The following is a 27,250-nucleotide window of genomic DNA, read 5'->3' on the forward strand; positions in this document are numbered from 1 at the left end:
TTTCAGTTTGGTAAGCGAGGTCCGGAGGCTGTGTTTCAGCAACAATAACAAAAACTACTCTCTCAGCCAAAGGACAAGGAAAATGGCAGCTGAACAAGATGGAAAACTATTAGATAATAATTGCTCTACTCCTGCCAACAACATAGAAAAAATGCCATGGCCCCACCCTACCCACATCAGCAAAGGCCATGTGGGGAGGCAATATTTCCACCTTCACCAGCCTGGAATGAAGTGCTCCAATCCTCTGTTCCCTCCAGTGGAGGTGGTGTCCCAGAACTTCCAGAGGAAACTGGAACTTTCACTCCGTCTTGGTGGTAGTGAGGTGTCCTTCCCCCTCCCCAGGCTGGTATCAGTGGAGGCCTCGTGGAGTGGACTTTTACCACCACCCATTTATAAGGAGTTTCCCCCTTCTCCATCAGAAGCGGCCACCTGGGGCCCAGGGAGGGGGCCACTCCAGTGCCCCCCAGCCAAGGGTATCAGTGGCGCCTCTTAGGGAGTTGGAACTCCCAGCCTTGCTCAGCAGTAACTAGGAGCTCCCCCACCCACAAGTGTCAAGGGAGGTCACCTCGGGAACACTGATTTCTACATTCCCTGTTGGAGCGATGTCAGAGGAGTCAGCTGAAGCAGCAGGTTTAAGTAAGTAAGTGTGACGAGTTCTTACATATCAATATGAAAATACTTGATTCCCAATAAAAACCCATATAAAAACTGTTAATAGTGTATCACAAAAATGGCATTACAATGAGTAATACATTTTTAAATGCTTACTGTAACATTTATTTAAATATTGCAAAATGAAACAATATTAAGACACATTTTGATGGGTGCTTATCAACATGCCAGAGATTAAAAACAGTTTTATACATAGCAGGTGGCCTTGTAAATTGGTATAATCTTTTTGGAAAGCAATTTGGTGATGTGTCAAAAGACATCATTTTGTTTACTTTTGTAACAGCAATTGTACTACTAGTAATTGATCTTTAGGAAATGATCATAATCATGTCCAAAGTGCAGATTTTATCCAAAGAATTTTTCAAGAGACAAATTCAAATGTCTCCCAAAATAAGAGTTTACTCATAAGGTTAAAAATATTAATATCTATGTCCCCTTTATAAATGAATTTTAAGAACAATATCTGATATGAAAAAATACAGTATTTGTTTAGTACAAAGTAGTACGTAATACAGAACATATAGTTGAGTTTTTATTTTTTGGTGAAAAAAGAAAATTCACACAGAAAAAAGACAAGCAATATATGTACATTGAGTGTGAAAAGTGGTTAACTTTAAGTGGTAGAATTATTTGGCTTGTCTGTGTTACATACATAGACATAATTAGCATAGATTCTGTGGGAAAATATCTAAATTGTTTTTTCACAGCGTTGGCAGCCAGCATGAGCGGATAAAATAAGCCGCACCCTTTGTATGGCCCGTCACCCCTGCACAAAGGGGTGATATTATTTTACTGACAGCCCTGAAGACCACTCAATCTCATGTTGCAAATCTGGCCATGATGGGAGCCAAGCCCAGTTCAGGGAGAGGATTTCAAAATGTACTAGAGTGAACAGTTTCTTTCTTCTCTTCCGGGCTCAGGAGGACAAAATGCAACGTCTTCCGTGCAAAAGGGAGAGAACAGCTCAGGAGCACACATGCTACAGTAGTATTTTTGTCCACAGATTCAGAGAGAAAAACCCGACCGAGGCAAGACACGCCCTTGCTTTGCCCATTGTGAATTTCTTAGAGAAGTTCGGGGAGGGGAGGGGAGAGGTTGGGGTTCCGTGTGGTCGGTTTTCACGGAATAGCGCTGACCTCGAGAAAGCCCGTAACTAATTGGCTCTGCTGGAGGGGGAAATGCTATCGAGACTTTTTCTTTCTCTTTTGCTTTTTAAAGTGCCGTTGGCGCGGTGCCGTGACACTGCATGTTGTGCGGCGGTATTGCTGTTCCAGCCGATTTTCTCCCGGACAGAGGAGCAACGAGAATAGCAACTGAGATTAGCATCCAGTGACCAGCATCGCATTTGCATCTGAAAGTGCCCGCCACAAACAGCGGAGGCAGCATTTGGGCTGGAGGAGAGGGGACTTGAATAAATCTTCTCGGGCTGTGTGTCCTGTCCGAGGACCCCGAGTCAAGCCTCATACAGCTCTAGCCTCCATGAGAGCGCCTTCTGGATTTAATGTGAACATCTTATCTCAAAAGAAATAGCACCGATCTCAGGTTACATAACCCATTTGGCGAGGGATCCCATTAGCCACACTTAGTTCCTCAGCCCCTCTCTTCACTTTGTCTTTTTCTTGTCCTCCCTGCTGTGTATTGCTCCACCTCATCCCCCGGAAGGGGGATGTGATCTGATAGTCTTTTGTTTCATCATTTGAAAATGTGTGGGGGAACAGTCCTCGAAGTTGAACAGATGAAATCTCTAGCCCTGGGAATCTGATTAATTTTTTCCCTCCCGGAGGATGTGAGTGCAGGACCTTACTTGGTCAATTGTTCTGGTCCACAGCTCTGTCCTCTGGGGGTGGGGGCGGTGAAGGGGGAACAGAAGGGACAAAAGAATGGAATTCCACTTCCTCCTCAGGGACAGAGAAAAGCTTGACATCGTGAGTTTTCCCAGGCTTCCTCTGGGACGCCAAAGAAGACTGAATTGCATAATCTTACAAAAATGTGAGATGCAACCTACACCACATCCATAAGCTCTAATAATATAGAGTCAAGGGACCAGAGAAACCGAGAAACACATGCATGATTTCCTGACCTGAGCACAATTAAAGAGCTTGATTGCGAAACCCAAATGCCTCCAGACCAAAGAACTACAGACTCAGGAAATGTAGTTCACCGCGGAGGGATCCTAATGCCACATAGAGTTCTTTCATAATAGCTACCGGTGAGAACCCCGAGACACGCATGAGAGTGTTTTCCATCACACTGTAAACTCAAGGCATTCCATATGCGAAACCTCACCCACTCCTCCAATAGAGATCAGTATTTGAAGACAAAGAGAACTTTAAAGATATTCCTATTTATTTAAATAGATTTCCTTCTCTGAGGTTTAAGGCTAATTTCTTGATATTCAGAACTGTGCATTTGTTTGTGTTTAAAATGTGTTGATTATTTGCTGTTGAAAAGCAAGACTGGACTGAGAGCAAAGCTGCTGGGCTCAGGACCCTAGCCAATTGCTCAGAGGGCCTTAGCGGCTATCCCAGAGGTGGCACAGGCCCGACCAACAGGAAGGAGAGGGGGTGCCTGGGCTGGCAACTCTGGAAGGAAAGTTACAGAGGGAACGGGCTTCTATTAAATTAAACAGCCGTTTATTGGGTACCTATTGTGCTGTAACTTCATTAGAGCCACATACTGGGAATGCGAAGGTAAACATGACACAGACCCTGCCCTCAAGAATGTCATAATCTGATGGGAAAATACACATAAAAATAAACTAATGTAATATGATAAGTGCTAAATTAGTACTGTGAACATTATTTTTATACACTGACCTCAGGGGTAAGGGTGGGCCTTTAAAAATCCTTTAGCAAAAATCAAGATCCAAAAATCTAAACTTATTATAAGGATTCCTTTCTTTGACTTCCAATTCAGTGATGTCCAAGGTAGGAGTGGGTACCCTAGGAGTTACAGAAAATAATCAAGCAGATGCAGAAATGAATATTATAACTTATGTTTATTCTTGTTATTGTTAATTCCTTAAATTTTTATTTTTTGCATGTGTTTTATAACATGACAGAATGGTTAAGTAGGAAATCTTTATCATATACAAAAATAATGTACTATATTGAGGGGTGCATGTTCAAAAATTTTGATGTGAAAGTGTGAACAAAAGTTTGAAAACGATTGGGCTCATCTACAAGGCCCTACATCCTCTTCCCTCAGGCCTTTGGGCAGTTTGCCTGTGTCTCTTCAGCTCAGGCTCACCTGATTGTCTTCCATCACCTCTGCTCAACAAAAAAGGACCCTCCAGTTACCTGCATCCTTCCTTCTCTGAAGCCTTCCTGAAATTATGTGACTACTCCTCCCCCTTTATGTCATAAAGGGATGAAGAGGTAGACGCCCAGACAGGTGAAATAACTTGTCCACCAGTATAGGACTAATACTACCAATGTGCTCTCTGTCAGAAATTAAGAAACAAAACAAGGCAAAACTAAACACCTCTGATATTGGCTAAGGGGTTCTCCTATCAAGAAGCTGGCCAAAGTCTTAAACAGAAAAGCATCACAAACCCTGTTGTTACAAGAACTATAAAAGCCATGAGATGAAGGAGGCAGGGTAAATGAATCAGATGACTAATGGCTGTTTGTAGAATTTTGTAGACATGCAGGTCTGAGTTAAAAGCCCTACTTTTTCACTTAGTACCTGTGAGGTTCAAGCACTTACTGAACACTTTTCTGTATATCAGTTGCTGTTCTTGGGTTGCAGGGAACAGAAACTAGCTCTGACTAACACAGGCATTCCCAAAAGGAATCTGTTGGAAGGAAATGAGGTCATTCCCAGAATCGAAGGAAGAGCTGAAGCTCAGTCTTTGTGAAGGAGAGGGTCTAGGGCAGCTCCCGGGATCCTGGTAGTGACATTAGGTCTCTTACTTGTTTAAGGTACTAAGCTCTGGCAGCTCCACTCTAATTGCTTTTGAGTCCTAGAAGGTATCTCCACTCAGAATTCAGAGCTTCAGGATAGAGATTCTAATTGGCTCGTCTTGATCACTGGTCTCTCTCTGAAGTTCTGTGATTGGACAGAGCTGGGATTTACATAAGGAAAAATTTTTCTCCTGAATAAAACCTGAGAACTAGATGAAAAGCACCTTCACGACAAAACACAAATGAGACACTCTGAGATGGCAGGAGAGGCAGAGACAAAGCCTTACCCAGAACGCAACTCCAGGAATGGCAACCCACTACTGGGAGGAATCCAAAATATGGGACTCTCCTTTGAGGAATAAACAGATTGTACTCCACATCAGACAGACACACTGACCTTTAGGGCCCCCATGGAAAGATGAGCCCTCAAAAGATTAGATTTTGAACAGAAACAGACTCATAGACATAGCAAAGAAACTTGTGGTTACCAGGAGGCAAAGGAGAGAGGTGTGGAGGGATAAATTGGGAGTCAGGGTTGCAGATACTACTATATATTAAATAGATCAACAACAAGGTCCTACTGTATAGCATAGGGAACTATATTCAATATCTTGTAATAACCTTTAATGAAAAAGAATATGAAAATGAATATATATATATAACTGAAACATTATGTTGTACACCAGAAATTAACACATTGTAAACTGACTATACTTCAATTAAAAACAAATTTTTAAATCAAGTTTTGAAAACCAGTGATTAGAACAAGGGGAATGATAGAAGTGTAGGAAATGGAGAACCAACTCTTAAAGGGCTCACTTGTCCTGAGATCCAGCCCCAAAGCAATAGCCTGAAAAGCACCTAGACTATAAAGGCTTGCAGTGGCTGCTGGAGAGGCAGGAAACTTCTGGGACTTTATATAGTGGTGAAAGCACTGATGGATGCCATTTTTACAATCTCATCCTAACTCACCTGTAATGGAACTGATAGGTGCCATTTTTGATGCCCTTCATCAATCCTGCCAGCACCAGAGAGCATGTGCCACCCACGTTGTCCAGCAGTCAGGCAGGATGGATGCCCTGGGTTGGACAGATATCCTAAGCTGCACCCTCCCCTTCAGCAGCTGAGCTGAAACTGGGTCAGGCAAATGCCCTGTGCGCTGCCCATCCTGCACCATGGCCATGGCCATACTAAAGATGGCAGGCACATGCAGCACATGTAAGGGATTTCCACAGAGTGCCTGGTGCTGGTGGCTAGGAAAGATTGTGTTTCTGGGTCACAGGAAACATCTACACAAGACCACTTCTTTAAGACTAGGGGAGGGGGCCATTTTGTCCAACACATATAGATAAACACACAGAGACAGGCAAAATGAGGAGACAGAGGAATTTATTCAAAACCAAAGAACATGGTAAATCCCCAGGAGGTAAGTAACTTACTTGATAAAGCATTCAAAGTAATGGTCATAAAGATGCTTACCAATCAAAGGAGAAGAATGGATGAACACAGTGAGAACATCAACAAAAAGACAGAAAATATAAGAAGGAAGTTATAACGGAACAGAAAAAGACTAAGGGGAGTCAACAGCAGAGCAGATGAAACAGAAGCATGAATCAGTGAACCAAAAGACAAAGAAATGGAAAACACCCAACGAAGCAGCAAAATTTAAAAAAAAAAATTGAAAGAACTGAGGATATTTTAAGGGATCTCTGGGACAACAACATCAAGCAGAATAACATTCACCTTACTGGTGTCTCAGATGGGGAAGAGAGAAAGGGCCAGAAAATGAATTTGAAGAAATAATGGCTGAAAAAGTCCCTAATCTGGGAAAGGAAACAGACACCCAGATCCAGGAAGCCCAAATAAAATGAACCCAAAGTGAAACACACTGAGACATATTATAATTAAGATGGTGAAAGTTAAGCATAAGGAGAGAATCTTAAAAGCAGAAAGAGAAAAGAAACATTACATACAAGGGGAACTCCATAAGGCTGTCAGCAGTTTTTCAGCAGAAACTTTACAAGACAGAAGGGAGTGGCACAACATATTCAAAGTGATGAAAGGAAAAAATTCCCAACCTTCTCCACCTGACAAGACTATCATTCAGAATTGAAGGAGAGATTAAGAGTTTTCCAGATAAGCAAATCTAAAGGAGTTTGTTACTACTAAACCGGCCCTACAAGAAATGTTAAAAGGACTTTTCTAAGTCAAAAGGAGGGGGAACATATAGCTCAAGTGGTAGAGCACATGCTTAGCATGCACAAGGTCCTGGGTTCAATTCCCAGTACGTTCTCTAAAAAAAAAAAAAAAAAAAAAAAAATCGAAAAGAAAAGGCACTAATCAATAATAAGAAAGCATATGGAAGAAAAAATCTTCACTGGAAAAGGTGAAGATTCACTGGAAATAATAGGGCAATGAATCAATCAAAGCAAGTATGATGTATAGCCAAGACATGGAAACAACCTAAATGTCCATCAACAGATGACTGGATAAAGAAGATGTGATATATTTATACAGTGGAATACTATTCAGCCATAAAATGACAACATAATGCCATTTGCAGCAACATGGATGTCCCTGGAGAATGTCATTCTAAGTGAAGTAAGCCATAAAGATAAAGAAAAATACCATATGAGATCACTCATATATGGAATCTAAAAAAAAAAAAACATAAATACAAAACAGAAACAGACTCATAGACACAGAATACAAACTTGTGGTTGCCAAGGGGGCGGGGGTTGGGAAGGGACAGACTGGCAGTTCAAAATTTGTAGATACTGATAGGCATATGCAGAATAGATAAACAAGATTATACTGTATAGAATAGGGAAATGTATACAAGATCTTGTGGTAGCCCACAGAGAAAAATAAATGTGACAATGAAATAAATGTACGTTCATGTATAACTGAAAAATTGTGCTCTACACTGGAACTTGACACAACATTGTAAAATGACTGTAACTCAATAAAAAATGTTTAAAAAAAAGCAAGTATGACGTGTAAAAGACAAACGCAATAAAATCTATTAAAATTATAATTATTAGTTAAGGGATACTTTAAAAAATGTAAAATGCAAAAATTTAAAACTGGTTTGGGAGGGTAAGTAAAAATGTGAAGCTTTGGGATGTATTAAAATTTAAGTTGCTTAACTTAAAAGAGGCTATTATATACATACGACATTATATGTAAACTTTACAGGAACCACATAAAAAAAGTTTATAGTAAATACACAAAAGAAAAAGAGAAAAGAATCAAGTCATCAAGCCAGGAAAGAGAGAAAGAGAAGAAAGGAACAGAGAGGAACTATAAAAACAGAAAATAATTAACAAAATAGTGATAAGTACATACTTATTAATTACTTTAAATGTAAATGGACTGAATTCTCTAATCAAAATACATAAGATGGCTGAATGGATAAAAAAAATAAGACCCATATATATGCTTCCTACAGGAGACTCACTTCAGACCTAAAGACACACACAGACTGAAAGTGGAAGGATGGAAAAAGATATTCCATGAAATGGAAATAAAAAAGAAAGCTGTGGTAGCACTTATATCAGAAAGAAATACACTTTAAAACAGACTGTAACAAAAAACAAAGAAGGATATCACATAATTATTAAGGCGTCAACTCAACAAGAGGATATAACATTTGTAAATATTTATGCGTGCAACACAGGAGCACCTAAATATATAAAGCAATTATTAATAGACATAAAGGGAGCTATTGACAGTAATACAATAATAGGAGATGACTTTAATAATCCACTTATATCCACAGATAGATCATCTAGACAGAAAATCAATAAGGAAACATTGGCCTTAAGCAACACATTAGACCAGCAGACTTAATAGATACATACAGAAACTTCTATACAAAAGCAGCAGAATACACATTCTTCGCAAGTGCTCACGGAACATTCTTCAGGATAGATGGTGTCTTAGGCCGCAAAACAAGACTCAATAAATTTTAAAAGACTGAGATCGTGTCAAACATCTTTTCCAACCACAGTGGTGTGAAAACAGAAATCAGCAACAAGAAGAAAACTGGAAATAAGACAAACTTGTGGAGACTAAACAACATGGCACCAAAATCAATGGGTCAATGAAGAACTCAGAGGGGACATTTTAAAATATCTTGAGAAAAATGAAACTGGAATCACAACATTCCCAAATCCATGGGATACAGCAAAAGCAGTTCTAAGAGGGAAGATCATAGCAATACGAGCTTACCTCAAGAAACAAGAAAAATCTCAGATAAACAAACTTGATCTAAGGAACTAGTAAAAGAAAAACGAACAAAGCCCAGAGTTAGTAGATGGGAGGAAATAATGATTAATTGAACAAGATAATGTTTGCAAAGTCCTTAGTAAAGTACCTCCACTTAGTAAGTGTTCAGTTGCTATGAACTGTATGAGAACATATGGAAATTATTAAAAGGTCAGGCTCCTTTTCTTATACAGTATTGACAGAAGTGGCTTTGTGTATGGAAATCTCACAGAAGGTTCTATTTGATTGAATGCCAATGATGGAATGAATATTTGGAAGGGAATTTGATCATATAATTACTTCAGAGAGAGTTTTCAGTTACTTTTATTCCTGCTTTGTGTGTGGAGTCCCACTCCTCATATTTCATTATTCTTAAATTCTGTGATTCCAAGTGCAAATTTGCAACAACAACAAAAAACCCATTCTTTTAAGCCACCCGCTTCCCCATTTGTTCTTTCCGTAAATCTTGAGGCTCTTTTCTTGGTTTTCCCTGAACTCTCCAAGGACATGTTGAGTTTGACAAGGAAGGAAAAATTCTGCTTTTGAGAATAAGCCACTCACAAGACGTATCAACATGGCACAACACAGTCAATTTTGTAAAAAGGCAGTCAAACCCATAGACAGAATTTTAGGTAATTAATGGAATTTTTTAGTCATTGGGCTGAATTAAATGCATGTTTAAACATCACGTCAGTATAACTTCAAATTTGGTATTAATTTGTTCCAGGGTTGATAAACATCTCTGGTTGTGCAATTATTATCGGCTAAATGACCCATGTTCCCAAAGTCGGTCATGGTTTGTGGTGGATGATGAATATGCATGGAGAGGGAGGCGGTGTGGCCAAGTGGGGAGCTTGTAAACAGGCAGAGTCAGGGCAGGTAGGATGTGCAGTGGCCCCACTTCCACTCTGGCAGTTTTTCTTTTTTTTTTTTTTTTAAATCTCCCTGGCACAGTCCTACACTCTGCCCTGGGACAAATTATCCCAGAACAGAAAGTCTTGTGAGAAAGAGCCTTGAGATGGGAGCAGTTAAAGGGTTGTTTAAGATCAAGATGACCAGAAAAATATTCAGAGAAGGTCCCAGCCAGCCGGTGCAAAATAAACAGATGGCCCTTGCATGCAAATGTGAGCGGTGCTTATATGCGCGTGGGGCAGGTTCCTGCTGATGAAGCAAAAGGGAAACTGCAGCGATGGGCTGAGTTATTCAAGCAACAGGCTCGTTTTTGTCTGGCTGAAATGAGTGATTCAGAAAGGTCTGGGAGCAGAGCTTCAGCAAACTAGTTGTTTGATGTGTGGAGTTCCTCCGAGCCGGATTTAGCAACCTCCTCCTCCCACCAACCGGCCATTGCCTTGAACAGTCTCTCTCTCCCCTCCCTGTGTCCTTCAAAACAGACAAACATATTCCACAGAGACATCTGGGGAGGATCCAGGCAGTTCTTTCCCTCCTCCCTCTTACATCCTTAAAAATAAGACACACTGTCATTAGACATCCTGACACCTCAGATAGCTTATGGTAGATACGAAGTACATGGCGATGTGTTGGTATCTTCCTGTCTGACAGTTGGGCAGATACATAGGGCAGTAATTTTTTTTTTAAACTGTCTCAGGCCATTAAATCCTTGAAAAAGACAGCAAAGCAAGAGTTTTAAAAATGGTTAATTTAGTGGGTGAATAAACTACAGTTTTATCCAATTTTTAAGCCAAAATGAATTTACTATGTACATACATACACACAGGCACATACGTGTGTGTTCAGTGGACAGAATGTTTATAAGGGGCTCTTTAAATAGCAAGGTCCCTGAGTACATTTAAAATGTGGTTTAATTTGCAACGTGTAACTTAAACACAATCTTTGGGGAATGCATTCTTTGCGTAAATTGTAGCAAGTGTACAAAGACTTGTTTAATTGCCATCAGAATCTTTGAAGAGTAGTCTGCTACATATATCTTTGGTTTACAAGGGGCTAAACATCCAAATAGTTTCCAAAATGTGTTTCTAAAATTTAAAAAAAAAAAAAAGTTTCCCAAAACTTTCCCTTGGCCTATCATTCTGGGTTCTCATAATTTGGCCCAAACCTTGTCTTTGAAGTCTTCTTTCTGATTACTCTCCAACACAATTCTACTTCCTGCAAACTAAATGACCAAACATTTCAAAGTACACAAGATACCTATGAAGACTATGGATTTCGGATTCTCTGGTTCTCAGGCCCTGGAGTTGGAAACACTGCAGAGACTGGGCAGTGGTTCTCAGTGATGGGCCATCCTTCCTTTGTATTCTCTCTCACACACACATATCACACACACGGACACACATGTCCGTAGACTTGGCAGTGCCATCTGGTGCTAATAATAATAAGAGAAGACCCCGGCCTGATGCTGAGGAACCAGAATGGATGTCATGGGCAGCTCCGACTTTAAAAAATATTTTGATCAAGTAGATTTCATGGATCATTGGCTCGAGTCTCTTGTGTTAGGGTCAGAGCAACCCAGATTCAGTCTTAGTGGCTAAAGCCAGCTTTGCAAACCACGTCTGTCCAGCCTTTATCATAGGACCTGTGTGCTGCTCTCTGCCTTTCAAGTGTCTTGAATATCAAAGCATGAATTCTACCTTCCATCATGACACAAGCTAATTCAGTCTTTCCAACTGCATTTTTGTCCCTGTCCAGGGGCAAGGGGACCCCAGCTGAAATAAACTCTGACCTACTGCCCTGACCCTTGTGTCCCTGTGCAAAAGCCAAACATCAATCCTTCTGTGCAACAGATTGCCTCTACTGTGCGGCTCGGTGCTCTGCACAGAAGGGAGTCAGGGAATATTTGAGTAAACATAGGAGTTCAATAACTATTTGAGTGGGAAAAAAAAACAAAAAGGAAATGTAAAAAGTCATTTGTGTGATAAGCTGAAATTTTATGTTGTAATTCCAACGTGTTAAAACTGCAGAGAGAAATTTGTGTTCAGCGCTCCTTTCTCCTAGAAGTATCTCTAGGAGATGAAGCAACTTTGGACCAGTGTGGATCCCTCCCTGGCAGGGGGTTCAGGATAGCCCTGAGGGCAGGTGTAGACTAGGGGCACAAGCTTTGAGTGAGTCAAACATTCTTTAGGAGCTTTGTGACCGGGCCAAGTTAAATTTTGTGAACCCCAGTGTTTTCATTTGCTCATGACAACAGATGTTGAAGGATGAAATGTGTATTGATATGAACCTACTTTGGCCATTGTCACTTTTTTTTTTTAAATGGAGGTACTGGGGATTGAACCCAGGACCTCATGCATGCTAAGCACATACTTTACCACTGAGCTATTGCACTCCCCCCATTGTCACTTTTTACATACTTTTTATATGGCTTTTTTCCCTGCTGGTAATATATAAGCACAGAGAGCTTAATATAAAAGATCGGAGGGGTCAAATGATATGGCTTCTTATGTAAAGGCAACAGAAAAATCTAAACTGTGCAAAATGATGTTCTACATATTTAAAAGCTTTCCAGAAATGGAAAATTCACAAGTACATTTGGTAATATGTTCAAAGATTTAAGTATTTGAGCCCTGGAAAGGCTTTGCATGTAACATAGCTTTTACTGCCTTTATGTCCCACAGCATCTATCAAAACTACCAACTAACTCCTGATCTAAGTAAGCCCCTCCCTTCTCTGTCCACAAGGGTGTGTCTCTAGCTATCCTTTCAAAGAGGCAGGGCAGTGAGGGATAATAGGCTCTGAATGGTTATGTCTTCCTGTCCCGTGGTCCACAGTGGGGGTTGCTCCCATGGAAAAGTGACATGAAACACTGTCCCTTCAGACTTTCCCTGAGGCAACCTCACACTAGACCTCAATAGAGGCATGAGACATTTTTAGTGGAGGGCTTTATTAGATCATTCCAAAGTTTTGTAGCATGGACAAGAGGATTGTGGTATTGTGATTTACAATAAGAAATATATATTTGGTCTTCATCTCTATTTCTGGCCCAGAGCTCCTAAAACACTTGAGATTTCGTAAGTGATAAGAGCCATAAAGTTGTCTTATGCCTTTTGTTATGTTAATGAGGTGATTTTTGGACCATACCTAATGTTAAGACTGGTTGCCAGAAAAACGAACCATGTGATTAGAGAGTTGGAACTTTTAGTCCCAACTCCTGACCTTGGGGAGGGGAGAGAGGCTGAAGGGTGAATCAGTGGCCAATGGCCAATGATTTACTCAGTCATGCTTATATAATGAGGCCTCCATAAAAACCCAAAAGGATGGGATTTGTAGAGATTCCATGTTGGTGAACATGTGGAGATTTGCACAGACCAGTGTGCCTAGAGAGGACAGAGAAGCTCCATGCCCTTTCCCCATCTCTTGCCCTATGCATATTTTCTATAAGTAAAATGTTTCTCTGAGTTGAGCCACTCCTGCAAGTTAATGGAACCCAAGGAGAAGGTTGTGGGAACTTCCACAGCTGGTCAGTCAGAAATCCAGGTAACGACCTGGACTTCGAACAGCATCTGAAGATGTGAGCTGAGCCTTTAACCTGTGGGATCTGATACAGGTAGAGAGTGTCAGAATAGAGATGAATTATAGGACACCCTGCTGGAATCCAATAATTGTTCAGATGTGTGGGGAATCCCCTACCCCACCACAACACAACATATTGGAACCTTTAAGGATGGAGGAAGAATTGGCAGTCTCCTCAGGTTACCTCCTTGGCCTCTCTGCAGCACACAGGGTCAAGTTCTCACTGCCTATGCCTGCTGGGAGAGGCTTATCTTGAGGTTTCCCAGGCAATGTGAGCGTGCCTTGCAGACTTCTCTTGGTCTTAAACTCTCTACTCACTTCCCTCTTCTAAGAGCCCTTGCTCTTTCACTCCTTTCTACTTCTAGAACCTTCATCTGCCCTCAGAGTTCCCTCCCTATGGAAATCATTAAGTTCCAAACTCTCTCTCAGATCTTGTAAATTCCACAGTCCCTGTCATTGAATGTCAGTGATGAAGGGATGAGGGACCAGCCCTGTGTTTGCCTCTCTGTCAGGATCTAGTTCCATGTATGGGGGTGGGGGGGGTGTCTAAGCTCTAGAGCTTCTCCAGATGGTGGTTAGTTGCCTTGAATGTATTGAAGACTGACTTCACTCTTTTTGGTCTACAAGAGAAATTGTTGATCCTCCCATCAACATACCATGACTCTCTTTCTTGTGAAATACTTGCATCAGCTTTATTATGCAGAGGGAAGACTGAGGGCTCCCTCTCTGCCCTGAGTTATTTCACAACCCATCTTATATGAACTTGACACTGAAGAGAAACGTGTCTAATTGCTCCTCCTTAAATCATCAGAGATGGTGGTGGTGGACATGGTGGGCTGGAAGAATAATCTCAGTTGACACCACCATGATTATCATCATAATGCACGGAGTATTGGCTATGTGTCAGATATAATAATAATAACTCTAATAGCTAACACTGTTGATTGCTTACTATGTGCCAGATAATAACATAGGGGCTTTATCTGTATTATGTTATTATAACTTCATGATAACCCTATATTGTAAGTATTGTTGTTATCACCATTGCACAGAGGAGGACACTTAAGGACTGGTATGAAGCAGTTATGTCCATGGTCATAAACAGTAAGAAGTAGACCTATGTTCTAACCCATGTCTGATGAATTCCAGTGGTTTATCTATTATTCTCACTGAGGTTGGCATTTCCTAACTATGATTGATTGACTGATTTTTGAAAGAACATTTAGATCTTTGATATTTAAAACACAAGGTGTAGTAATGTGCTATTGTTCATGTCTGAGCGATCACAGCTGTCTACAATAAAGAGAGCATGAGCATTCTCGGTTGAAATTTACCCCCAACTGAAACGGTGTTTTTAAACAGCCTCCCTTTCTGACTTGCAAAGTGAATTTAATGCTCCAAATGGGTGCCAAATTGGCAGCCCGCAGGATAAATTCCACTATTTATGCAAGAAATAGACACAGTGGCTGTATGCTTCAACCATAACCTTGAAGGACCTTCTCTGTAGAACATAAGGTTTGTGCATCCTTCACATCTTATTCCATCTTGGCCTCCATGAGCCCTGCTGATGTAGGTGCTGGGCTGGTAGTTACCATTTTGCCAGAAGCCTTTGAACTGTAATTCCCCAAAACTGTTTGTATATCAAAATTGCCTGGGAACTTTAAAATATACAGATTCCTGGGCAATCTCCAAAATTTCTGAATCAGAACTCAGCCAGGAATCTGCATGTATTTTCTAAATTCTGCCCCAGGCTTGGGAGCCACCGCATTGGGAAGTTCTGTTCTCTGTGGACTACTGGCCGTTTCCTGTATAGTCAGCAACCATCTGCTTGTGTATTTAGCCTCTGCCTTCATGCACATACTATGAAGCAAGCATCTTACTAGTGTCAGGAAAGCTGGAGAAAATGTCAGCCTTTGTCAACTGAAGTCAATGTTTACTTGAGAAGCCTTTCGGCACATCTGTGTTACCAGCAAATGTCTTTCCAAACTGCTCAAAAACACTAAACCTTCATCAGCAGGCTATATTTAAATACAGCTTCATTTTCTAAGTTGCAGTCACATTTTTGTTAACATATTTTCCTCATTACTTCTTCTCAGTGTATTCCATTGTTTGCTTATTTATCTCTCAAGAATTGTTTCCAGAGACTGAAAGGCAAACAAAATGAAGCCTGGTTAGAAGTAGATTGAAAAAAAAAAATCCCAGCCTCTTTGACAGAGACTAAGATAATACGTCTTTTGGTGGTTGTCTAGAAGAAACATTATTGTACAATAACCTTGTAGTGTTACTGTAGAGCTGGCAATCTCGTAGATCAATGGCGATCATAGGGGAGAAGGAAGGTGTAAAATAAGTGACTCAAATTCCTTTGCAGGTGTTGGGAGAGAAGGAAAGGGCGGATGGATAGAGAAAAACACGCACACAATCTTGACTTGGGATGATCCGCCTCCTCATTGTCTGACATTTTTATTCATTATGTATAATCTATGTGCTGAAGAGTCCTCTAGTTTTGTTACGTAGGCTTTTGCACCAGCTAGAACTGGAAATCTGGAGAAACACACAGAACAATCACATATTTATCCATAGTAAGGACTCTCACATAATGTTCAAGAGAGATTTAATGAATAGAAAATTGTGTCCATAGACCTGAGTTCTACAATATGCCTCTGTGCTTCATGCTTCGTCAGAGAAGCCTTACCTTGACATCATTGATTGTTGGACTCTTAAAGAAATGCATTTTTCCCCCATAAACAAATTTCATTCAGAATGTTTCTTAGTCAGGTTAGAATGCTATAACAAAATAACATTAACTAGGTGGCTTAAACGACAAGTATTTATTTCTCACAGTTCTGGAGACTGGGAATTCCAAGATGAAGATGCCAACAGGTTCAATGTCTGGTGACAACTCAGTTGCTGGTTTGCCGTATCCTCACATGGTGAAGAAAGAGATTATTTCTCTAGTGTTTCTTCTTATAAGGATACAAATCCCATTCAAGAAGACTCTACGCTTCTGGCTTAATTATCTTCCAAAGGCCCCACCTCCAAATACCATCACATTGGGGAATAGAGCTTCAACATATAGATTGGAGGTGGGGAGGAGGGGGGGTACAAACATTCAGTCCATAACAGAATCCCAATGTATAGGACAGATTAAAAAACTGTGCTTTTCAGGCAGCAGTGGGGCAGGGGCAGAGCACTGGCCATGCAGCTTCCCATACTTTAGGTATCTCCTGGGAATTTGGGGGCCCACCAAACGTAATGACTTTGAATCAAAGAATTAGTGAGTGTGAGGGCTTTTCTCCACTGGACCCACAGGACTCTCCATTGACCACGATAGGCCCTTATCTCTTGCTGGGTTTTGTGGATTTTTCTTGCCTTAGGTCAGCTCAGGACTATCCTCCATGCAGGGCCTTAATAAGATGATCTGTCATGAAGATGTTATCTATTGTGGCTGTCATTCATATGGGGGCTGTCATTTCCTCAGGTGTGGTTGCCCTCCTGCACAAGAATTCTGATCAGCCAAGCTAGCTAAAATTTGAGGCAGGCTCTTGACATAGATGGAATGCTAGAGTGTAAGTAGTGCTATATCATGGGACAAGTTTCCAAGAAAACAGATGGAGATGGAGATTTGCATGCAGGAAGTTTATTGGGGAATGCTCTTGGGAACGACACCTGTAAGGATGTGAGGGAAGCAGGATTCATCAGAAGGAGAAATGAAGTTGTAATATCATTGTAACAGAGGTCTCATCCAATCCCACAAGGAGCTTCTTTGAGAATATCGGGCACATGTATGGAAAAAACAAATAAAATCAAGGTGGAGGCAGAGAGGGGCTCGTTACATTTGCACGTCCAATGCCACAGAAAAACACCAAACCTCTTCTAAAGAATATATAATCAGTGAATAGAAATACTTCTGTTAGTCTAGCTACAGTTTTGGTCCCCCGACCTCACTTGCTAGAATTGGGTTAATTTATTCTGCCTCTAGTCAGAGTGCCAGGAGCAGGTTATTTTGCAAATAGACTTCTGATAAGGACTGCCTTGAGATTTTGACCTTCAAGATAAAATTTAATAGAATCTTCTTTTTCTTATGCGATATAGTTGAATAAAAATAAGAGTAGAATGGTTTTCCTTCATGTAATTCAAGCAATATATGACCATTGTACAAAAGTAAGGCACACGTGTGGAAATACAACCTACTTATGAATGGAAACATCTTTTTGTGGTTAGTAAACGAGGCTGTGTTAATGCAGAGAATTTGCTTCAGAGCTGAAAGCCCTCAGATTGAGCCAATCAAAACATAGAAATTGCATGCCAGTAATGAATTTTAAAGCCCTGAAAATATTTTTGAAGTTACAAATATAAGCAAACAGTAAGCTTGATTATTGACTTTAATGAGTGTATCATAAAGGTGTGTTTTAATTTGATTTCAATGGTTTTAAGCATGGAATCAAGCTGTAAACACTAGAAGGCTACTACTAAGGATGCTGTTCTCTGAAAAGACAGACTGTTATCCAAAAAGAGGGACAAGTTAGGGGTGAGAAAACTGGGACCCCAGTGCAGTGGAAACAGCTTGGAGACTCCACATCTGCCAAGTGGGATGTGTAGGCATGAGGAAGTGGTAGGCAGTGCCACAGAATGTGCTCTGTGCCAAAATTAGGGACAAAGACCAAAGATTTATTTCTTATTATAAGTCACAATATTACAACTACACACAGCCTTGTATAGACACCCCTCACCATTCCCTTGCCCTGACCCTGCTTCCTTCAGCTCCATCTAAGCAGTTGGAGCCTGAGGCGAGTGTGGGGTGGGGAGGAACAGCTCACCTGAAGTTGCCTGAAGGCATCCACCCTTACCAACAGCAGCAGCCCAGTGCCGTCCTACAAGCTGGCAGGGTGACCCAGAAAGTGTGAGAAAATGCATATTTTTACCTGAATAGGGCGATGAGAAAGTGTCATCACTTCACACTTACAACAGAATTAGAAGTAGGTCTGTACTCAACAAACAGCTAGGGAATAAATTAATATGTGAATTTGTGTGTATATGTGTGTGAAAAGAAACAGACAGAAAAGATTGAAATATTTGTTTCTTACTGAAGGATCTGCTCTGTACTACAAAGTATTTCACTGAAATACAGAAGTGTCTCCTGAGAAAATGGGTCACACGTAATTGTTGCTCATCACACCAGCCCCCTGTATACATATAGGCAGGTCCATACCATCAATTTTTTAAAAAAATATAAACAAGATTACACTGTATAGCACAGGGAAATATACACAAAATGTTATGATAACTCACAGAGAAAAAAATGTGACAATGAGTGTGTATATGTCGATGAATGACTGAAAAATTGTGCTGAACACTGGAATTTGACACAACATTGTAAAATGATTATAAATCAATAAAAAATGTTAAAAAATATTTACTGCCTTTAAAAAGTGATACTATTAATATTTGCATTATTACTATAAATTATTCAAAGAATATAAAATACAAAAAAATTAATGGATGGATATGATTATCTTCATTCTTCTCAATCTGACTCATCTATCCAGAGGGGAAAGTATCAACATTTTGGTGAACATCCTTCTGGTCTTTTAAAAATGTATATGTATTTTACATACTATATATCTCTCTGTTACACACTGCAAACACAGTTTTCATACTTCAACTTGCTTTTTTACTTAATTAACAACAGGCCTTGTAGAGCTTTGTACATGACTGCATGCAGTGCTACCTCCTTCTAATGACTGCCAGTATTTCATATTATGGATACAATACATTGTAACACCACGACCCTGTATAACCAATAGGAAGCAACTATGTGAACATATCTAAGTCTATCTTTATAATGGGGAAAGTGCTGAATCAAAGAGTATATGAATTTTTTTAAACTGTTCTTTCAGATTCACTCCCTCTGCCCCATATTTTATATTATGCATCAGTTCTTGGTCAAACATTTGATATTTTCAATTATTTTCATTTTTAACAACCTGATAGCCAAAAATTGGTACACTGTGACCTTAATTTGTACTTTACAGATGATAGCAAATTTGAATATATTTTATTTATTATTTATTTATAATTGCTCTTCTATAAATTTTAAAAATATCTTTTGCCTCCATTTTAGTTATTTGGCACTTCCATGTTAATTTGTAATGATTAAATATACACTAGATATTAATTATTAGTCCTTTAAATGTATAGCAATGTTTTCTCTCTGTCATATAACTTAATTTTATGTGTGGTCTCTTTTGCTGTAGTAGAATTTTTAATTGAACCAATCTGCCACTATTTTCCTTTATGGCTTTTTGGCCTTGTTTAGAAATTATTTCTTCATCTCAAATTTGGAGAACTATTCTACAATGTTTTCTTACATACATTTTAAGAATAACTTTAAATTCATCTGGAGTTTAGTCCAGTGAGTGGTATTAGATATGAAGATTTTTTTCAAATATATCAAGTTATTTCATCTAATATAATTTAATAAATTGCCCATTTTTCCCAACTGATTTAAATGTTACTTTTATTATAAACTAAGTTGTTACATATACCTGGCTTTGTACTGGGGCATTGGTTAAGAATGTCATGTTCCAAGAAAATTTAGCACATTTTCAACATTGAAAAATAAATCCCCCCCTAAAATAGCTTCCAAGGAAGTTTTAAGAAAAATGTGGAGAAAGTACAGATACACAAAATTTTAAATGATAATAGAGAAATGGCCATATAAAAGAAGCATTAAAGATGACTGAAATCTATGCAAACACATTTGAAAATCTAGATAAAAATGAGTAACTTTTCAGGAACTTTCCACATTTACCAAAAGTGACCCCAGTAGATTAGAAAATCTAAACAATCTGATTTTTGTAGAAGAAATAGAGAAAATTGTCAAAGAGCTATGCCCTCACAAAAGCAACAGGGCCAGATTGTGTTACAGGTGAGTTTGATAGAACCATTAAAGAATTCCAATGGCTTTTAACAGTTCTATAGCCTCAGGGGAAAAAAAAATGAAACCTCCACATTCTCTCTATGAAACAAGTATAACTAAAGATAAATCCCAACTATGACTTTTGATGTAGTAATCCTAAATAAAATACTTGAGAATAAAATCTGGAATAATATTAAATTAACATCATGGCCAAGTAAGATTTAGTTCAGGAAGACAAGAATGATTCAGGATTAGGAAATCTATTAATAAATTCATCAAATTAATAGTTGTTAGGAAGAGAAATTATTGATCCTCTGCATAGGTGCTGAAAAAGCATTTGATGAATTCAACAACCATTCTTGATTTTTAAAAAAGTATCATTGGAATAAGATAGATAATTCCTTAAATTGGTTAAATAAAGCTATCTCAGCTCAAAAGCCAAGAATATTTCTATTAAGGACTGAAACAAGACAAGGATGTCCATTATCATTATTATTATCTCATATTGCACATAAGGTCCTGGTTAATGCAATTAGAAAAAAGGGGGGAAATCAGAAGCATGAAACTGGAAAGGAAGAGATAATACTACCATTTCCAGATGATATGAAGACCTAGGAGAATCAACTGAAAAACAGCTGCAAACAATGAAAGGATTCAGTAAGCTGGCAGGGTGCAATATTTATATGAAGGACAGTAACTTCCAGATCCACAAAGAAAAACCCCCAGAAGCACTCATGGAAGAAAACCCTTCCAACATTACAATAACAACAACAACAACAAATTAGTAGTAAACTTAACAAGAAATAGGAAGATTTATGTGAAGGAAAAGTTAAAACCCTTTCATTGGAGTCACAAAAGAAGAGCGAGGGGATAGTCATTAAAAAAACAAAGCATTATTTGAAGAGATAATGGCTGAGAATTTTCCAAAACTGATGGAAGACATCAAACCACAGATTAAAAAGCCCTGTGAATCCAAAGCAAGCTAAATGATTATACCTAAAATGCACAGTAAAACAACCAATGTGAAATCTGAATATTTGGGGTTGGCATGACTTCCCAAGTGAAGGTTTTCTGATCTGGTAAGGTCTCTGAGTCTCTTTATCATAGTGTCTACAGAGATGTGGCTGGTGAAGTTTTGATTTGCTTTCTTGGCTGGGCTAAGATCCAGTGGCTCTCAGTTGCTATTGCAGCCTACCTCAGCTCTCACTGACCTTGTATCTTCTGATTCTCCATTACACCCTTCGCTAAATCTGTCCTATGGCTTCTGAGATTTGGCCACCATCCTCTTGCTACAAAAATCCCTTGGCAATTCCTTTGGCTCTCAGTTCAATTGTCTTTAATCTAGTGGCTAATGGTATAGTCTTTGTAACTAGATTGTCTTTATGTTCAAATCCTGGCCCCATTACTTACAGCAGTGGGACCTTGGTCAAGATAATTAACCTTTCTGTACTTCAGCTTCCATAATTGAAAAGTGTGAACAAGGTACATGTCCTTAGGCTGTTGAAAAGATGCAATAAGACCATTTCTGCAAGGTGCTTAGAATTTTTCCTGGCATATAGTTAGCACTTGGTAAATGTTAACTATTATTATTTTTTGAGGTTTGAGCAGGACCAATAAATACCACTTCATTTCCCCACCTGAGTGCTGGACTAATTAAGATATATACAAGAAGTAAAACAGATGGAGATCAAAATATCACCTTTTTACTGATAATGTTTTATTGTAGAGCATGCTTTTTAATCTCTGGGCAAGTGATTTCCTAATACAGAATCCCAGTAGAGGGACTTATCCAGTCACAGGTGACAATGAACTGGGACAGACCTGTCCCTATAAAATTTACAGAATGGGAGCTGAACCACTGCTTCTGTGACCAGGCAATCTCTTCTTTCTCTGATCTATTACAGCAATCATTGTCTGTACAATTAATCTGGCAATTAATCCCATGCAGCTCAGGGCCACCTCTATTATTAGAGGGGGTCAGATGCTGTCAGTGCTCCATTTATATCCCATTAGCACCCTTGGCCATTGCCAGGCACACTCTTCACACTGTTGGCACACGGATGCACTTCCTCTTCCAATAGCCAGCACCTACATCACTCTGTTGGAAGGCTGCTCCCAAGTAGCTATAACCTGCTTTACCTGCCAATAAGAGAGCAGGAAATGCCTGTAAACTTATAAGTACCCCCTACCCATCACCCCTCACCCAGGGGGCCCCACAATCTATGACTGATGGGTGGGAGGTATAAATACCTCAGCTCCCTTGCCCCGAGCTGTACACTGTCTTCAAAACTCCCTATAAGACTGAGCCAAAGTTACCCGCTATGGGACTTCCATTCAGGTCTCACTTCCCCACTCCCCAAATCACTTTCACATGTATCTCTATCTGAGGAGCCCAAGCCAACACAGAAACATATTGCATTATGATCTAGTGTCATTTGGATTTTTTGTTTGTTTGTTTGTTTGTTTGTTTTCAATTGTTTCCCTATGTTCAGTGGTTGCATTAAAGGTTTCCATGGGGATATGAACAGAGCCCCGATGGAGTGCAGTTCTGCCACGCCTTTATGTTCCCCATAGTACAGTACTGTGCAGAATAGGGACTAGATTTTTTTCTTGTTTCCTCAGTTGATTCTTAAAAACTGATATTGGGTAGTCTCAAACTATATGAAAAAACAAGGTGTTTGGAGAATGTGTGTATTTATCATGCAGAGAATGTTACAATTATTAGAATTTTAACGTTATTTTCTGAATACAGAAAATGTTATGCACATTGATAAAGATCACAGAGAAAATTTAGGTTGATATGAATATTGTATGAAATTATTATGTGGGATTGAACAACTCAATACATGCTCTTAGAGACATTTTAATGCTGAAGCTGCTTTTAAGAATTATTAGCTAGTGAATAATTAAAATGTTGTCAGAATGGATTCAAAGCCAATTAGTTTGGTTGCAGATAAAAGGTCCTAAGAAATCCAAGACTGCCAACAGAGGCAATTAATACACTTTTATTTGCATGCTAAAAAAAATTCAACCCAGGCACCAAAATGTTCATTTTTTAGGATATAGTCATTTAGGCTTCCATGCCCTAACTGGAAATGTGATACTAACATAAATGAATTGAATAATGGAGCTGCAGGGAAATTACGGCATGGTAATAACACCTGACATTTGTATATGCTTTATTACTTTTCAAATAAATTTTACAGCTCTTTTATTGAGATTGCTGGACCTAAAACCTGTTTGTAACAGTTTTACAGGCTACTATTTCCTTCACTTTTAATGGATTGATTTATGAATTTCCCAATTCTTCATTCCGCGACGCACTTGGGGAAGGGGCAGGCATTGTGTTGGGAGCTCTCCAACACTGGTCAGTGGGCTTGCATCTTCCTTTACTTCTACTTTTCACGTCCTTTTGCTCCAAGATCTGTTTTTATACTCTTGCTGTCTTGGGTGGTTTTCCCAGCCATAGCTCTGCCACTCTGCTCCCAGCTCCATGTACTGCTGATAACAATGAACTCCATTCACGCCTTATGACAAGATCATACCACTCAAGACAACATGCAGTTTTTGTTACAGTTCAAAACTACTCCTGGTACATATATTTGGCTAAAAAAAATAGAAGTTTTTCCTACTAGTGACACTATTATGAGTAGTAATCATAGTAATTTTTATACCCAGGCTCCTTGTAGTTTTAGAAAAAAATTGTAGTCAAGTAGTATCATCAGGAATGTAATAAAATCTGTTGATGTCTCTTGATTATTAAATTAATCCAAAGCCCATGAGGGATATTTAAGTTTCTTTAGCATTCAAGTAAGTTGTGGGCAAACATATAGCAAAAAAAAAAAAAAAAAAAAAAAAAAAAAAAAAAGAGAAGAAAAAGAAATCTAGAAAGTTTTATACACACTTTAAAATTAGACTTTCTCTTAGCAAATTAGACACACTAGTTAAGGGTATTTTGCAGACAGCACAAGCCCCCAAATATTCTGAGGTGAAATATTCTGATGCCAAAGAAAAAGTATTTGTTCTGCTGAAATTAAGAGGTTAATTGTTTTCATTTTTAATTTACACAGTAGCAGCTACATAACCATTTACCATCTATTTCATTCTACCCCTGGACATTCAGTCCACTTCACCAGTCTTCCAATATGACATTGGCAAGCAAAGTATCTTGGAGAGACTCCTTCATTGATGACCTGAGGAGGAAAAATTTGTTTCCTTTTCCCTGTGGTGGTGAGGGGGACATGGACATATCCTATTTTCAGGCTCCAAGAAAGCATCTTGGTCAACTAACAGCCCACATGGATTTCTAGCTGGAATGAGAAGCTCTTTCTCAGAGCCAAGAAAAGATTTTGTTCAACAGCTGAATCCTCAAGGTGAAGATGCTCGAGAGATTTTTTTTTTTCCTCTTTGTGGCAGGGGAACATCAAGGTCATTATTTGGAACCCAGGTCAGGACATTAAAAAATAGATATTCCTTCAACAACAGCCATCAATTTCCTTCTTTGCCCCAAAGACACCCACAGTACTGTCCAAGCACATGTAAAAAGCGCCAGTCAGTCTCACAGTTTATAACTTGCTCCATTTTTAACCACTGGGAAGTCTCACTAGATTCTTCTTTTGGTCTGTGTTCCATTTTGACAAATCACTCAGAAGGCTGCCAGAGATAATAATCCCCCTTGAGGAATTAAATATTTTGTATCATTACTTTCCTCCCAAACGGAAACTCTGGATCATTACAATCTGGTGTAATGTTCTTTCTTAACTCAAATTCTGGCATGAAACTTACCCCACATTTTAATAAGAAAGGGTTTTTACCAGTTGTTTTCATGTGGGCACTGAGTTTCTCTCATTAATATTTAGTTCTTTTGCCCCTTTTGAGGCATCATCATTTGTGGGTCTGCACCATGATGGGATGTCAACCACTTTTAGATCAGGTCTAGACAGGGCAATCAAACTGGCCGCGGTAAATTCAATATTCAGTCATTTAAGTAGATGACTGCATGCTTCACAACCTGATGGATTGTGATAGTTTGATGCAGATTTTATTGTTGGGATAGACCAAGAATCCTTGTCAGCTGTCATGATCTTTCAGACATGTCAGGAAGTCGTTTCTACATGGCTTTAACCATCACGGAAGAAAAGAAATCTCAAATGTTATTAAAGCAAATGGACTGTTTCAGAATGTTAGGCCATCAATCCACGTAGATACAGGACCCTGAGTAACAATAACATCCCTCACTGAGGAGCACTGATTCAGTGCCAGACACCAATCAACTCGATGCTTTTCATGCAGTAACTCAGTGAACTCTTAAATGACCCTATGAAATAAGTGTCACTTTTACCCCTACTTTACAGATCGGGAAACTGAAACACACAGAAGTGAAGTAACTTATCCAAAATCACACAGCTGGTCAATGGCAGAGTCAGGATTTGAAACACGGTACACTTTTCTGTAAATGTTCATCTCAACATCTCAAAGTGAAGTGATCATCAAAACATTCACCTAACATTTTTAGAACCCCTACGTATGCTGGTAAAGTAAAGCTACATGGTCTAGGTAATGAGGTCAATTCTCCATTTCACCCACATGTGTAGTTGCAACTGCATATTCTGGGTGCTGAGTCACCTGTCTTTTCCATGCTGAGTGGTGCAGAAACACGAGGTGTTTAGGAATCCTATCATCAGAAGTGTCCTAAATGGAGTATAATCTATGAAAACATTGAATCACTATGCTGTGCACCTAATTAGTATAATATTGTAAATCAACTCTAATTTTAAAAACAAGAAGTGACCTTTCTAGTGGGGAAGTCACAGTTTTCAGAGGGTAAGTCTGACACTTAGAGGATCTTCACAGAGATGCCACTGATGCTCATCCCTCTTAAGCACAGAAGCTTAAGCATGTCCTGTACCATTCATTACAATTCTCACACTTCTGCCATAAATCAGTTATTTTATTTGCCACTCAGGAGTGCATTTTGCCATTATAGGAATTACCTTTGAATAACTCTGTGCAAGTCATCTGTGGAGATGAAATGGGTGTGGAAATGTAGATCATTGAAAGTTATTGCAAAAAAAAATCATCCATGGACAGACATCTAGTTTTTTTTCATTGAAGTATAGTCAGTTTACAATGTTGTGTCAATTTCTGATGTACAGTATAATGTTTTAGTCATACATAAACATGCGTATATTCCTTTTCATATTCTTTTTCATCATAAGTTACTACAAGATATTGAATATAGTTCCCTGTGCTATACAGAAAAAACTTGTTGTTTATCTATTTTATATATAGTACTTAGTATCTGCAAATCTCGAACTCCCAATTTATCCCTTCACATGCCCTTTCCCCCTGGTAACCATAAGTTTGTTCTCTATGTCGATGAGACTGTTTCTATTTTGTAAATAAGTTCATTTGTGTCTTTTTTATTTTAGATTCCACATATAAGTGATATCATACAGTATTTTTCTTTCTTTGTCTGGCTTACTTCTTATCTAATCCTTTTAATCAATTTTTTTTTTAAGAATGCGGAGTATTCCCATAGCTGACTGACATAGAATTTCAACAAATGCCTTCAGAAATGGAAATCCATTACTTTGCTTATACAGTTTCTATCTTAACAGTAGAATGTCCTGGCTTTGATCACTGTAATCAATTCAGCTTCATTTAAGGATATTGCATTCTTCATACAACATTTTTCATAGTGTCTATTCATGTTTTTGATAGCAATACCCATTTTGGAATTTCAGGCAAAAAGAACTATGACATAGCCTCCCTCTGGACCCCTCCTCACTAGAGCATAAACTCCATGAGGCCAAGGAGTTTCGTTTAGTTTGCTCATTAATTTATCACAAACATCTGGCACTTAGTAGGTGCTCAAGAATTGTGTATTGAATAAATGAATCTATAAGTGTACACACCCAGATTTCAGAGAAAATTAAATTATTTTAGCTATTAGCCTTCAGAGTCACAAGATTTTGAGTTGGCATTCCAGCTCACTTTA

The sequence above is a fragment of the Camelus bactrianus genome, chromosome 23 (assembly GCF_048773025.1).
Source record: "Camelus bactrianus isolate YW-2024 breed Bactrian camel chromosome 23, ASM4877302v1, whole genome shotgun sequence".
In the NCBI taxonomy this organism is placed as follows: domain Eukaryota; kingdom Metazoa; phylum Chordata; class Mammalia; order Artiodactyla; family Camelidae; genus Camelus; species Camelus bactrianus.